This window comes from Salvia splendens, chromosome 3 (genome assembly GCF_004379255.2).
Source record: "Salvia splendens isolate huo1 chromosome 3, SspV2, whole genome shotgun sequence".
Classification (NCBI taxonomy): domain Eukaryota; kingdom Viridiplantae; phylum Streptophyta; class Magnoliopsida; order Lamiales; family Lamiaceae; genus Salvia; species Salvia splendens.
In genome coordinates this window covers 42,239,467-42,256,448 of record NC_056034.1, presented here as the reverse complement: position 1 = coordinate 42,256,448, position 16,982 = coordinate 42,239,467, and the positions used below count along the sequence as shown (strand labels likewise).

At 37.7% G+C, this 16,982-nt stretch overlaps 1 long non-coding RNA gene across 1 annotated transcript; it reads right to left on the bottom strand.

The window, feature by feature from the left end:
* Window positions 1-10,834: 10,834 nt before the first annotated feature.
* LOC121796132 lies at window positions 10,835-14,008 on the bottom strand. The gene is made up of 2 exons (XR_006049703.1): window positions 12,252-14,008; window positions 10,835-11,014 (listed from the first exon to the last, which is right to left on the bottom strand). It is a non-coding gene; the product is annotated as an uncharacterized LOC121796132 (long non-coding RNA).
* Window positions 14,009-16,982: the final 2,974 nt, after the last annotated feature.

The window sequence follows — 16,982 nt, the reverse complement described above, 5'->3', positions numbered from 1 at the left end:
TTCATGTTTATAATTTCAATTTTATTTTCAGATTTCCGACATTTCACAAGTGACATAAATGTTGAAGCTCCATGTTGGATGGTGAAGAGATGTTGTCCTGTTTTATGCAATAACCGTGTATTGTGGGAGCACGTGCTTATAAAAATGTCTGAGAAAATGAATAATTGCGGGGCAAATCTAGGTAATTTTATAAGCCACATTATCATCGTGGCTGATATGACTTTCCATAAAAAAATCTTAATAAGTTTCTCAATTATTGTGAATGCATGGGGACCATTGATATGATAGATTAATAAATTATACCCACTCATTCAAAACATTAGAATATAATTGTATATTTTTTCCAGCTAAAATGAGCGCACATATGTACATATTAATAAGGTAGGTTTCAAATGAAAATACGTTTCATGTGTAAGCATTCAATAGAACTTTGGACGACTAGATAATAAATAGGATGGGCTGTGTTTTCATTGTAAATATCTACTACAACTTATGGAAACATTATACTAAGCATTACTACAATTTTGAAGTTTCTCAAAGAATATCTAATGCAGATTGTCCGTGTTCGATAACTTCATAATCCAAGAATATCTAATGCAGATCCAACACAGCCGGCCGGGGCACTGCTGCAAAACACTTATTCCTTCTAATGTGTTAGGAACAACGCATACAAAACTATCGATGAAACACCTTTGGACTCAATCGTGGCTCATAGTGAAGTAACCAGTGATGAGCCATCAACATAAACTACATAAACGACCTATATAATTTAGTACTGTACCACATTTGGATATGCCTTGGTAACGCAACTTCAACAACCCTCCTTCATGATCTTTTATCCATTGTTGTAATGTTTCCGTACGGCCTCAACGATGCTAATCTCTCACTCGGACGAATCGAAACTAGAACACTTGTTCAGATCCAGAAACAACACAGATAATTGAGGGATTTGGAGTATATGACTAATCTAAATAAGGGATATTGACACCTAATATCATGAAATTTTCAAAAAGTTGACAAATAATATCACGAAATTTAATCTGAGTTTGTTATTTTCCATCAATAAAAAATTTCGGCTATATTAATAGATTGAAGAACAATTTAGGAGGGTGTGCTTCAAGAAAAACTATGTTTAAAGATTGAAAAACTTGAAACTTTCGAAGTTGTTGTCGAGAAATTATGAAAAAAAATTCGTAAAATAAAATTATTTGCCTTAATTTTTTATTGGTGAGAAATAACAAACTCAGGGTAAAGTTCGTGGGAAAAAATCCAACTTTTTGAAAGTTCCATGATATTAGGTGCAATATATAGATGAAATTTAGTGTAACAAATAAAAGTGTTTGTATATATAGATGAAATTTAGTGTAACAAATAAAATAAAATAAAATTGAAAATTAATTGTTAACACTTGACCTATCAACAAAAATTACAATCATTAAAATATAAAATTCAAATTAAAAACGAGGCAACCACCACAACACCATGTAGTGGTGCCACGTCTGCTCCACGTTTCAATTGCTCGCCCAATCTGCATCTGACTTGCATAAAATAGTTAATGTCTTTTAGCATGTGCTTAATGCACATATATATACTCCCTTCGTCCACTGCCAATAGCATTGGTTTATTGGCAGTGGATGTCAATATGCTAAAAGTAAAAATTGATTAAAGTATTAGTATTTGTTAAAATATACTAGTATAAATATGAGACTAAAGAGAAAAAATGGTAAGTCATGCTATCAAAACTATTAAATAGTAAAATACTACTAGTATAATCTTATCTATAAAACATATATGATGCTAGAATCAAATGAAACAAACTGGGAGTGCTATTTTGGTATAGAAGTTCAGTAGAAAGTAGGGAATTCTTTTAAAGAGGAATTAACTGCGGATTCATTTCACTTGCAAAAAGAAGAGAATCTAAAGGGAAAGTTCAGGGGGGACTCATCATAATTCTATCACTTTCACTCTCAATTTTCATGAAAAACCAAAGTCTTTGAATCACACATATTTGCATCACTACTTTTGTCAATACATTGAATCTACACGTCCTAATCGCCCTCGCCTTTAAGGCCATCCACAACGCTGTTCCTATACCGTTCCTAAACCACTATTTGAGGGTCTCACTGTACTTTTTACTCCATTCTTTAACTTAGGAACGGAACCTGCAACCCTCCGTTCCTTAACCGTTCCTTAAATTACTATTCATTCAATTTCATTTTTTTTATTTCCAACTAAATTCAATTAAAAAAACACACTTTATTAAAAAACAAACACACTTTATTAAAAAACAAACACACTTTATTAAAAAACACACAACATTAAAAAAAATTACAACTTAAACTTAAAAAAATAAAAAGCACACAATTAAAATCCTAAAAAAATAAAAGTACACAATTTTAATAATTTCATCCGCCAAAATTTGCCCAAATGTGCTCAATTAGATCCTGTTGGAGTTGGGTGTGGGCACTAGAGTCGCGTGTCCTTGCACGAGTAGATAATCGTTCTTGTATAGACGGATGCGCTCCACTTCGAGGCGGACTACTTGCGGTTGAGCTTCCGGGGGATTCGTCGTCGAACCAATTTCCCGCCTCGGGTCCTTCGTCTTGGACAATCATGTTGTGCAATATTATGCATGTATACATGATGTCGACCATGTTTTCCATGAACCACGTACGAGCCGGGGCTTTGATGATGTTGAAGCGCGCTTGGAGAACCCCGAACGCCCTCTCCACATCCTTGCGAGCAGCCTCCTGCTTCTGCGCAAAAAGAGCCTGCTTTGGGTTCGCAGACCCACTGCACGTCTTCACGAAGGTAGGCCACTTCGGGTAGATGCCATCGGCGAGATAGTACCCCATTTTATAAAGCCGGTTGTTGGCGACGAAGTTGATGGCCGACGCTTTACCATCCAAAACTTCGGTCAAGAGGTCGGACTGGTGGAGCACGTTTACGTCGTTGTTCGACCCAGGGACCCCGAAGTACGCGTGCCAGATCCAAAGGCGGTAGTCGGCAACAGCCTCAAGTATAACGGTTGGGTGGGTGCCTTTGTGGCCGCTCGTGTAGGACCCCTTCCACGCCACCGGGCAATTCTTCCATTGCCAGTGCATGCAATCGACGCTGACGAGCATCCCGAGGAATCCGTGCACTGTTTCGTGAAGGTCGAGCAGGAACTGACAATCGGTCGTGCTTGGCCTCCGGAGAAATTCGTCGGTGAAGGCTGCCCGGACGCCTTTGCAGAATTTGAGCAAGCACATTCGCCCAGTGCTGTCTCCGATGTGGAGGTATTCGTCGAACATGTCGGCCGTTTGTCCAGTCGCAAGCTGGCGGATTGCTGCAGTACATTTCTGCAGCGTCGTGTGGCTGGGACGGCCGACCGCGTCGTACCCTTCCTGGAAGAACTCTTCCCGGGCTGCCAAAGTATTCGCGATGTGGAGAAATAAAGGTTTCCCCATGCGGAAACGGCGACGGAAGTACGTATCTCCCCAAACCGGGTTATCGCAGAAGTAGTCGCGTACTAACCTTGCAGCGGCTTCCTCCCGGTTACGATGGATGTACGTACGGGAGCGTCGTTGGGGCGGCGCGGCTTCTTCGGCCTCCCGTCGTCGATCTTCTTCAAGTGATTGTTGCAATATTTGACGCATTTGTTCAAAAGGATCCATTAGTTTGATTAAATTTGGGAGAAGGAAAGCAGAGTTGATTTGAGATGAAAATTGGGGTGGAAATAGAGAGGAATAGATGTGTGTTTGTGATTGAAATGAGTATGAAATAGGAGTATTTATAGAGTAAATAAGTAAATAAAAAATAAAAAAAAATACAAAACGGATATAAAAAAACGGTCACATTACCGTTGCAAAAAAGAAAATTTTTTTTTATTAAATTCGAATTAAAAAAATTGAATTATTGCGTCACCGCGACGAAGCCCACTCGCGGGGCAGCGAGTGGGCTTCACGCGTCGAATGGGAGGCCGCCACGTCGCCTCGGCGGAATGTTTCGTTCCGCGTTCCTCCGGAACGGAACGTGACACGGCATAGGAACGGCATGGGCACAGAATGGTGACGGTACGGAGCCTACAACGCGTGCCACCGCGGAACCGTTCCGCCGGAACGGCATAGGAACCACAACGGCACAGCGTTGCGGGTGCCCTAACCGTCTTTCCGTCTTTCATTTTATTTTCGGATACACAAATTTACACCAAATTTTGGCCTCACTATGATATTTTTGTTAGAACTTGAAAAGAGTAATGGTCAAAATTGGTTCTAAACATATCGCCAAAATACGAATTTGGTCCAAAACATTCACTTTTTGAAAATCGAGTCCAAAACATTTGAAATCGTTATCGAAGTGGTCCTAAACATTTGAAATCGTTGTCGAAGTGGTCATTTTCCGTCAAAAACTAACGGTCAACACATAATTAATAATTTTTTTGACTTAATTAATATACTAATGCATAATTAATTAAACAAAATTAAATATAAAATTAATAAAATGCTAAGAAATTTCTAAATCGACTATTTCTCCCTTTTTTTCCTTCTCTTCCATCTCTCATTCGTTCTTCCTAAATCGGAATCTCTCTATTCTTCTCTCTGGTGCTCAACGTCGTCGCGTCTTTCTCTCGATTGACAATGAGCAGGCAGAGGCGACGAAAGCGAAACCATCTTCCAGCAACAGCGACCGCGTCGGCAGAGATAACAACGTCGGACTGTCGAGAAAGAAAATTGAGAGAGAGATGAGGAGGACCGGAAGAAATGGGGTTGATGGCGACAACAATGGTGGACGGCGACGGTTTTGATCTCGGACAGCAGCAATGAGGAGAAACACACGATGACGACGATTTGTGGAGGAGCGAGCAGAGAGAGAAAGACGTGACAACGTTAAGCGCTGGAGAGAAGAAGAGAGAAATTTCAATTTAGGAAGAACGAATGAGAGATGGAAGAGAAGGAAAGGGAAGGAGAAATAGTCGATTTTGAAATTTCTTATCATTTTATTAATTTTATATTTAATTTTATTTAATTAATTATGCATTAGTATATTAATTAAGTTAAAAAAATTAATAATTATGCGTTGATCGTTAGTTTTTGACGGAAAATGACCACTTCGACAACGATTTCAAATGTTTAGGACCACTTCGATAACGATTTCAAATGTTTTGGACCCGATTTTCAAAAAGTGAATGTTTTGGACCAAATTCATATTCTGACTATATATTTAGGACCAATTTTGACCTTTACTTACTTGAAAATATTACTAAAAAGGTTTGTATTTATCTTCAAGTAAATATTACTAAAAAGGTTTGTATTTATCTTCGTTGTTTACTCAATAGACCAAGTCAAAATTTTCAGCCATCTCAAATTGACGTGCCATTGAAAAATAAGCATCAAAATTAACAATAAGCCAACTTGTAATTCTTTTTAAATGCTGAAAAATGAAAGAAAAGTCTCTTAAGTTGTACTTCAAGTTCAATCGTGACTCTGGGCTATTGAGTATACAATAGTAATAACTATATTTATACTCCCCCGTCACATAAAAATATGGGCAATGAGTATGACACGAGACTTAAGACAAAATTGGTAAAACAAGAAAGATGATGAGAATAATAGCTAAAGTAGTGTTGGTGGATAGTTGGACATACATTATTAAATTGATATAACTTTCCAAAAATGGAATACACATATATTGGTGGGACGGATGAAAATGAAAGGTGTACATATTTTTATGGGACGGAAGGAGTATGATCTATTTGTAGCATTTTAAGTTTGAACTAAATTGACATAATAATATGGGAAAAGTTGAAACTATAACATAAGAATAAACCTTTAAGCATGAGTTGGATATTGCATTTTGTATAGTACTACTATATTTGAACATGATTGAGCCTTAAACTGTTTTATTTTTTAATATTTTAATTTAATTTTCTTTAATCTTACTAGAGCTGTAAATTTTAAAAAGATAACTTGGGTACGATTGGAAGTACTTATGAAGCTATTATTAATGTAGGGAAAAGACAGATTAGGTGGCTGAAGAGCAGGTGAAGATGCCTTTAATTTTATAAAACAAAGTCATAAAAGCAATATAGTAAGTATATCATGTGTTACATGTGATAATTTATTAGTTTAATGATGCATCTAGTCATATATCACATGACCCACACTTTTTTGGAAGCTTTCAATTATATTATTATAATATCCTAATAGTTTCTTGCCTTTTTTTGTCTTCAAAGCAATCTTTTTGTTCGTAAATTGATAATGATGCGACAGAAATTTGAAAACAAGTCAAGAGCTCGTTGTATATATATCATGTATGGGTTAGTCTCTCCTAAATGCAATATAATTATTCTGCTGTCGTAAAAGATATTGATATCCTTTTGGATTTGTTGGTGCGTCAATAGTAGTAAATAAATTACTAATAATTTTTTATATACGGAGAAAATATCTGTCACAAGACTCTCACGACAAAAATAATGAAGAGGAGTGAGCCTGTTGACTTTTGAGGCTCTTCATTCATTCATGATTCATTTAGAATTAAAAGTAGTTTGGCCATTCTCATTTGCATTGTTATACATTCAAAAATACATTTGACTATATACATTGAATTATTTCATTATAATGTATTTATTATACAGAAGTTATTATTTGCAAATCAGTTATTTTCATGACAAGTGTCATTTGTACCCTTACAAATTTAAAAACACTCTTCATTATAGAATCACATGAACTTCGTCCGTCCTAAAAATAGAAAAATTTGTAAAGGATACAAGTTTTAATGTGTAATTAGTAAAAGAGTGAACTACATCAAAGTCCCTAAGGTTTCCATTTGTGTCACTACAGGCCTCTAACAAAAAAAAAATATCGTCAGACAGCCCTAACCTTAAACATAATCACATATCGTATATTTGTAGCTATTTTTCGTACCAAAATGCCTAAATGCCTTCAGGGTCATTTTAGTCAACTTACCAAAAACCTGTACACCTACACTGCAGATCTCCACTACCTTGCAGACCTACCCTCTGTAATGTCATGTCATATTTGAAATTTCTCACGATATATACATCCATATTTATTTGGATTTTTCATAAGATTGGATTAGATTTAGGATATCTTTTTCTTCAAAGTTTGGGTATTCGGTTTGATTCAGATTGTATTTTAAGTAAAAAAAATCCGAAAATCATAATTACGTTATGTATAATTATATACTATAAATTAATACTATTACTTTCAGCAAATTCTATATACAATGTCCTCAACTTAATGTTCATAACTTTCAACGTATTTCATGTGAAGATATTAATTGCTTAGTTGCAATTGGAAACAAAATCAGAGAAGAATGAAGTGAATCGAGTCATCCCAGCTGAGAAGACTCAGCAGCCGTCCGATCAGATGGATTACTGAGGGATTAATCCTAGCCGTAGGATTGTAAATTTGTTAGTAACCGTTAGCTTTGTAACGGTAGTTTAACAGGCAATGAGTGTAGTTGTTTTCTTTTCAATCAATAATATTTTCTCTCCAAGTTTTCTCTTCAAGATTCAATCACAAACACAACGCCAAGATCAACAATCTTCAACGCCTCGATCGATCAAAGCTAACAAGTGGCGCCGTCTGTGGGAATCGAGTGGCGTGAAGAAGGATTGCTCCAGAAAAGGATTCGATTAAGTTTTGAAATCGATGTCGATGGCTTCGCGATTTGAAGCTGAAAAATTTACCGGAAAGAATGATTTCGGTTTGTGGAGAATGAAGATCAAGGCGATGCTGATCCAGCAGGGGTTGGCGGATGCACTAGTTAAAGACGACCCGAAGCTAGTTCTCGATGAAAAGGCAAAGGTGAAGCGAGCGGAGGTTCTTGCTAAAGCGCACAGCGTGGTGGTGCTATCTCTCGGAGATAAGGTCTTGCGAGAGGTTTCAAAAGAGACTACAGCGATCGGCATTCTTGAGAAGTGCGAGGAGTTGTATATGACTAAATCGTTGGCTAATCGTTTGTTCATGAAGCAACGATTGTACTCATATCGGTTCACTGAGGAGAGGAGTATATTGGAGCAGTTGGACGACTTTGGGAAGGCGATCGATGATCTTGAGAACATCGATGTCACCATTGGAGAAGAGGATAAGGCGATACTCCTATTGAATGCCCTGCCAAAAGCATATGATCAAATGCGGGATGCGATTCTGTTTGGAAGGGAGGGGACTGTGACTTTGGTGCAGGTTCAGTCGGCCCTCAGATCAAAGGAATTGCAGAGAAATGGGAACAATGAAGATGAGGCCGTTCCCGAGAGTTTGAATATAAGAAAATTCAATAGCAAGAAGGGATTCAAGAAAGAGAAGGAGGCTATGAAGCCCGGTGGGAGCAACCAAAAGGAAACGCGTTCTTGTCATTGGTGCAAGAAACCGGGGCATCTTAAGCGCGATTGTTTCGCCTGGAAGAGAAAACAAGCTCAAGAAGGTGATAATCCCAAGCTAAGCTCTGATTGTGTTGAGGAACAGGAGGTTACTCATGCGCTCAATGTGATGAGTTGGCCTTGTGCTGAATCTTGGATCCTTGACTCAGGATGTAGCATTCACATGTGCCCAAATGTGGAATTCTTTGAAGAGATTTCAGAGGCACAAGGTACTGTGGTGCTAGGAAACAACCAAGTGTGTCAAGTCAGAGGAATTGGGAGTGTGCGGTTCAGACTTGATGATGGATCCACTATGATCTTAAGTGATATAAGGTACATACCTGAAGTGAAGCGAAACTTGATATCACTGGGGTCGCTTGAAAAAAAGGGGTGTTCATTTGGCTCTGTTGCTGGTGATATGGAGATTAGGAGGAAAGGGGGTTTGGCGTTTAAAGGGAAAAGAAATGGTAGCCTGTATTATTTGTGTGGATCAGTGTTAAAGACTGATGCTCAAGTAAATGCTATTAAGGCAGATTCTATGGAAACTTGGCATTTGAGACTTGGACACCCGGCTAATGGAAGCATCAAGGAGCTGTTCAGGAGGGATGTGATCCAGGGATCTGCTGAAGGAACTGACAAGCCTTGTGAGGAGTGTGTTCTTGGCAAGGCCAAGAAGCTTCCATTTCAGAAAGGTAAGCACACCTCCACTGCTCCACTTGATTACATACATAGTGACTTGTGGGGGCCGTCTCCAGTATTATCTGTTGGGGGAGGGAAATACTACATGACTATAATAGATGACTACTCCAGGAAGATGTGGGTGTACATATTAAGGGAGAAGTCAGAGGCCTTCTCTAAATTCAAAGAATGGTGTTTGATTGTAGAGAAAGAAAAGGGTTGTGTAGTTAAATGCTTGAGAACTGACAACGGCTTAGAATTTCTGTCTAAAGAGTTTGAAAGTTTCTGTCAGTCCAAGGGAATTAAGAGACATAGGACCGTCCCGTTGAATCCTCAGCAGAACGGGGTTGCAGAAAGAGCTAATAGAACTATTATGGAGAGAGTGAGGTGCATGTTGTTCACCTCAGGCTTGGACAAAAAATTCTGGGCAGAAGCAGTGTCTACTGCTGTCAAATTGTTGAATAAATGTCCTTCCTCTGCCATAGATAGTGACACTCCTGATTTAAGATGGTATGGAAGTTATGGAGATTATTCACATCTCAAGATTTTTGGTTGCAAGGTCTATGCTTATTTGAAACAGACCAAGTTAGATGCAAGGGCTCTGAGATGTGTGTTGTTGGGTTACCAATCTGGGGTGAAAGGTTATAGACTCTGGTGTTTGGAACCTGGTATGCAAAAGGTTATTGTGAGCAGAGATGTTGTGTTCGCTGAGAATGAGCTACCTTTCAAGAAGGCTGAAAAACCATCTGAAAAGACTGTTTACTCATCATCAGGTGCTGGAGTTGAGGAGGTGAATGGTTCATCAGAGTCTGAGGGATCTGATGAGGAATCTCCAGTGACTGTGAGTGAAGAATCTGATCTAGCTGGATATCAACTAGCAAGAGATAGGGTCAGAAGGCAGAATGTGAAAGCTCCCAGCAGGTATGCAGATTCAGAGATGATGTACTTTGCTCTCTGTGTGGCAGAAGAATTGGATTTTTCAGAACCAAGTTCTTATAAGGAGGCAATGAATTGCAAAGAAAGAGACAGGTGGTTGAAGGCTATGATTGAGGAGATTGACTCTCTCATCAAAAATGGAACCTGGATTCTAGTGGACAAGGTGGAGGGCAGAAAATTGGTGAGTTGTAAATGGCTCTTCAAGAAAAAAATTGAGTCTGCTGACAATGAACAAATAAGGTTCAAGGCTAGGTTGGTAGCAAGAGGATTCACACAAGAATATGGTGTTGATTACACTGAGGTGTTTTCACCAGTTGTTAAACACACATCCATCCGGATCCTGTTGGCTGTGGTAGCAAGAATGAATTGGGAACTTGAACAATTGGATGTGAGGACAGCATTCTTGCATGGGGACTTGGAGGAAACTATCTACATGTCTCAACCTGAGGGATTTGTTAAGCCAGGGACAGAGAATAAGGTGTGTTTGCTCAAGAAGAGCATATATGGCCTCAAACAAGCAAGTAGGCAATGGCACAAGAAATTTGATGATCATGTGCTCAAGAATGGATTTGTAAGATCCAAATATGATGAGTGTGTGTATATAAAGAAGAAGAAGGGGGGTTGCTGTTGCTTATTTGCTGCTATATGTCGACGATATGTTAGTGGCTGGGGCTTCACATGTAACACCCCTTACCTGATTAATTTAATAATCGAATAAGTGATGTCACTTTTCAGTACCAATCCTGACTTAACAGAAAATCCGTGATTCTTCTTTATTCGTTTATAGATTAATTAATTTTCATTACTTGGCAATCAGAAAAACTGCTATATAACGTCTGAAATTGGACCGTAAACCTGTTTCACAAAAGTCTATATATATTTATACAACCTGGATAACGAAGTAAATGAACGTCCAAACAACATTACACTTTCTAAACATGCCACAACTAACATATCCAATAATTACTCGAACTCAAAAGACTGGCTAGTGACCTGGCTGCAGCTGAACAATAAAAGAGCTAGGTCTGATCCTCTAATCTGCAGAGGGGAAAAAGAAAGGGGTGAGCTTCAACAAGCCCGGTAGTATAATCAACATTAGAGCCTAATTTCCGGAGTTAAGTAAACATTATACAACCTATGTGTTTACAATATTAACCCTTGAATATTCTCCAGAACCAACATTCTCATAACCATATACATATCAAAATAACCAACAATAAAAGTCTGACCATTATATCGTCCTCCCTTGATTTCCTGGGACTTACTTGAGGCATAATCATATAATCTCATAGTATATCAATAAACATGATCAATTATCAGTAGCTAGTGTCGAGCAACATCATAACTTCATACAATGTCAAACAATGTCAGATTCACTCTTTTTGCATCAGAGGATTATTAGCATCAGAATATATCATTTAGTATCACATAATATCGTTTTTCACATAAGCATATAATTTTCACATATCATCGTCTTGATCATATAACGTCATATCTTGGCATTCACTATCGTGTAGCACTTTATATCATATAATCACACCAACGCATATACAGATCACCACAGTTTCACATATCCAAACACATATGACAACACATGCTCTCATGTACCAGATATATCAGAGTTATAACAGGGTTATAACAGAGGTTTCACACAATCACATATCATAAAACACATAGCGATCACCATTGTTCTCACATATCAGAACACATATAGCCCCATTAAGTGCTTAGTGACTAACTAGGGTACGCGGACCAGATCAGAAACAGAATCAGATACAGACGCGGCCATGGTCCTCAAGAGGACGCCGCACAGACCACCCATTAGGGTGCAGACAGATAATCCCGGGAACAGACCACCCATAGGATGTATATCAGACAGATCAGATAGGTGCCCATCAGATAACAGACGATCCTCGCTTCGGTTATCCAGAAGACGAGTGATCACAGATAATGCAGCGCTGCTGTCCTATGGCATGCCAATTGTACCCACATAACACACTCAAGCACGGGGCGTAAACACAGTCAAATATACTCATTTTCATATCAATACTTATTTTCAATAATCACTAACATAACACATCAGTATCTTCTTTTCATACCATATCAGATCAGATAAACAGATTAATTTCCAACTCTCACAATACCATCTCATACACAAAATTCACATATTTCACGTCATAAATAACATATACAAATCACATAAAAGCACATAAGATTCTATATGCAAAAGCGTAGACTTAATCCAGGAATTAAGACCTAATGTAGAATACACTACCTCGAAATCCAAAACGCCCTTGACACACGAATCCCTTTATTCCTGCTCCTTGTCCTTGTCCTTGTTATTTCCTGGGGTAGAATTACCCTTCAATATATATTTCACTTTCGCATATAAAGTATCAAATTCATACTGTTAACCATTATTTTCTAACTTAATTTCATAATTCTTGTCTACTATTTATGCATATATCCTACAAGACATTAGATTAGTCAAAAACAACTATTTCTCCTTCAAGATTTCACATTAGGAATCATATCTTCGTACACTTGTCCAAAAATAAGTTTAAACAATAAACATTTCAAGTTTTATCATGTCCCAAGATTTTACAGAAAATGCACCGACTTTGAAAAATCATTCTGGTCAACAACGAAGTCGAAAATCAACGTAACCAGATGAAAATAAAAGCCATGACTGTCTATTTTACGGGTATTAACTTTGGACTTCAAATTCTAATTTGTTTAGGGTTTATGTCTGTTTTATTCTAACCTGGCAGAACAGGGGCAATCTCATTACAAAAATCACTATAAATTCATTTGAACTCGGATTAAGCTAAATTTTGGTCACATTGCAGAAGACACATAAAAGTAGGTTCAGTTAAAATTTGGTAAGAAAAAGAGGTCGTTTACTTGGTTAACTGCAGTCGAATAAATTCTGCCAGAACATGTCACAAAAGTTGTATCCTCTGTTTCTTTCACCACAGTAGCTCACAACATATATCATAAGAACTATATTGCTACAAAAATGTAATCCCAGAAACACCCTTTTGCATCACATGTATCGCTCAAGAACATAGGAGCATGCTTTAGAACCCCACATCATAACAGATAAAGGAGTGAAACTTAGGATCAAGAACTTAGAACAACAAAACATCCAAGCCCCTTGGCCTAGCGGTAAAGGGTGCTGGATACCGCGTCCATCCTGGAGGTCTCGAGTTCGAACCCTGGGTGGCGTAATTTATCTTTCCTCCTTGTTATAGGAGTTGATTTGTAATTTCCTCCTTCATATATATGATATAAATATATGAAGTTAATTTTAAAAAAAAAAAAAAAACTTAGAACAACAAAACAATTGTTCAACTATCAGGTTGCACATAGAAATCAAGATTGCCTGAACCGAGAACAAAAGGAACTTGAACAACCAGAAAGATATGCAAATAACTGCAGTAACTCTCACATTAGAATTCAAACACCAAAGCCCCATTATCACATAGCTACTGCGATCATGAAAACCATAAAGTGAGCTAAGTAATAGGAGGAAAACTTTGCTTTAGGGCCGAGGACCTGCCTCGGAGGCCACCGGAGACGGCGAAGCCGCGAAGGCAGCCGCGGAAACTCTCTGGTGCAGCGGCGACACCGAAGGGCAGCGGCGGCACTGGTCTGTGAAACGGTCCTAACGGCATCTGCCTCAACCAGAGAAGCCGCGATGGGCTGAATCGCCGCGAAGAGACGAGCGACAGAGCGACGGAGTGAGGGACTGCAGCAGACGGCACGGCGAAGCCTCCGATGATACGAGTCGCCGGCGGGCTCCGACAGGACGGCGATTTCACCAGAGAAAAGGAGGCGACGAGAGTGAGAAAGGAATTAAGGTTCCTCCTTTAGGAATTTTTGTTTTTGAGAAGAATAAGGGAAAGGGACGATGGAGTCGGTACCCTCTTTCTGACTGTGGATGAAAAATTGAGGGAGAGATAACTCCCGTAAGTTCTAGAATGGAGGAAAATTTTCCCATTTTCCATCTCTAATTTCTTTCCCTTTTCTCATTTCCTTTTCTTCTTTAAATTACATTTATTTTCCTACTAATCCAACACACCAAGTCTAAATAAGACTTCTAAATAAATTTTAATTATCGACTTCTATCGAATTAAAAGTAATTTCAAGTTATGAAATTTTGGGTCGTTACATCACAAATGGAGGTGCAGAGGGTTAAAGATGATCTGGGCTCTGCATTTGACATGAAGGACCTAGATGGAGCTAAGCGCATTCTGGGTATGAATATAGTAAGAAACCGTGAGAAAGGGGAGTTGTGGTTGAATCAAGCCGACTATATTTCCAGAATCATCAAGAGGTTCAGAATGGAGGACACTAAAATCACAAGAACTCCATTAGCTCAACATTTCAGACTGACAGTAGATCAATCACCAAAGACGGATGAGGAGAGATTAGAAGTGCAGGATATACCATATGCTAACATTGTGGGGAGTGTTATGTATGCAATGATTGGGACTCGGCCAGATGTGGCTCAAGCAATCAGCTGCACAAGTAGGTTCATGAGCAATCATGGAAAGGAACATTGGTTGGCACTTCGATGGATACTCAGATATCTTAAGGGAGCTAAAGATATTGGGATTTTATTCAAGGCTGATACCAAAGAAGAAGCTGAGGTATTGAAGGGGTTCTGTGATAGTGACTTTGCAGGCAATGTTGACACAAGGAAGTCTCAGTCGGGGTATGTATTTACCATGTATGGTGCGGCTGTAAGTTGGAGGTCGACATTGCAAGATATGGTAGCTTTATCCACAACCGAAGCTGAGTATATTGCTCTTACATCGGCGGTGAAAGAAAGCTTTTGGTTGAGAGGGATTGCTGCAGACTTCGGGGTGGAGCAGCAAATCATTCCTATAGGGTGTGACAACAATGGTGCGTTATGTTTGGCGAAGCACCAAGTATTCCACGAGCGTAGCAAACACATAGATGTTCGGCTACATTTTGTGAGAGAAGAGGTGGAGAAAGGTAGGGTCAGATTGTTCAAAATAGACACGAAGGAGAACCCTGCAGACATGCTGACAAAACCGTTGGCAAGAGAGAAATTTGAACTTTGCTTGGAGTTGATTGGTTTACAGAGGCAGCCACAATTCCAACTAAACAATGAAGGTGGAGATTTGTGAAGATATTAATTGCTTAGTTGCAATTGGAAACAAAATCAGAGAAGAATGAAGTGAATCGAGTCATCCCAGCTGAGAAGACTCAGCAGCCGTCCGATCAGATGGATTACTGAGGGATTAATCCTAGCCGTAGGATTGTAAATTTGTTAGTAACCGTTAGCTTTGTAACGGTAGTTTAACAGGCAATGAGTGTAGTTGTTTTCTTTTCAATCAATAATATTTTCTCTCCAAGTTTTCTCTTCAAGATTCAATCACAAACACAACGCCAAGATCAACAATCTTCAACGCCTCGATCGATCAAAGCTAACATTTCACAAAATATTCCACTATGCAAAAATTCCCATCAAGTCATCAACACATGAAATAACAACATTTTAGCAAAAAAAAATCGAGAAGGGTTAATAGTGTTTTATGTCCTCGACTTATTTTTTTTAAATGTTATGGAGATTTTCTGGAATATGCTAAAAGTAGGGAACATTTTACTAAATACACTAAGAGTTTGAGACTTTTTCTTAAATGTTCTAAAAGATGAGAGCATAAAATGTTTTTAATCTTCTTTTTTTTTTCCTTTTCCTAATCATAATTGTTAAATCTTCATGCACCAACTTCTATTGACGGATTTAATGCTATACCTTACCACATTAATTAATAATAACCACGTTGAATAAATATGAAAGTGAAAAAGTAAAAAGGAGGCATGGAATTCAATGTTATTTTACCTTTCATTTTCATATTCATTTTGCTAAAAAAGTTGGCACGCTGCAGTAAATAGTTCGGTGCTCCATCTTTATTGGTGAAAATATCTATATCCAATACTAATAAGTGTAATATACTTAATTTAAACTTTAAATGTATAATTTATCATTAATAATTAAAATTTATTATTACATAATTTAATTGTTATTATGAACATCTATCAAAATATCATTTATATAATAAAATTTATTATTATTTGTTACGATAATGATGATACATGTGTTCTATCGTTAGTGTAGTCTATAAAGATGTTTTCCAGATTTTATGTACTATATTATTGATATTAAATTTATAAGTTTTTAAATTATTTTTTATGTATTTAAATTATGTGTATAAGATGATATTTAAGTTCAATTAAGATTTGCACTATATTACTGTATATGTGAAGAATACGAAATGGCTACACAATATGTTCAATCGCCAACCATCACTTGTGTCAAGAACAGTAGAAGTCGCAGCATGCAGGCCGCCATTGTCAGAATGTTCACTGAAATGACCGGAATGCCCTTTTAGGGCTTAAGGGCAATATAGTCAGAAAAAACACGATATGCGATTAGGTTTAAGGTTAGGGTTGTCTGGCGATATTTTTTTTGTTAGGGGCCTGCAGTGACACAAATGAAAACGTTAGGGACTTTTTATGTAGTTCACTCTTAGTAAAATAAGAAAAGATGGAAAAAATAAGAGAGAGGGAAAATATCAAAATATAGTAGAAGTAGTATTAGTAGATTGTGGGGTATACATTATTCGTTGTATGTAATTGATTTGAAATTTTTTATATTTAGACTTGGTCTAATTTTAGGGGACGACTAAAAATGAAAAAACTAGTCTATTTTTTTTAGGATGGATGGAGTATAATGCAAGTAAACAAAAATAGTTTTTACATTTTTCGTGCAAATTTATGTATGTGAACAAATATAATTAGGATTGTGTTAGTTTTTTTTATAGAAAACTATCTTTAATTTGATATATAGTCCGTGAAAAATAATTTGGACCAAAAGTATTATATTCCATTAGATTTATTTCTTTTGTGATACTTTTGGATTGTCACCCGTCAATAAAATAACATGTGTAGTTACAGATAAAAAATTCACATT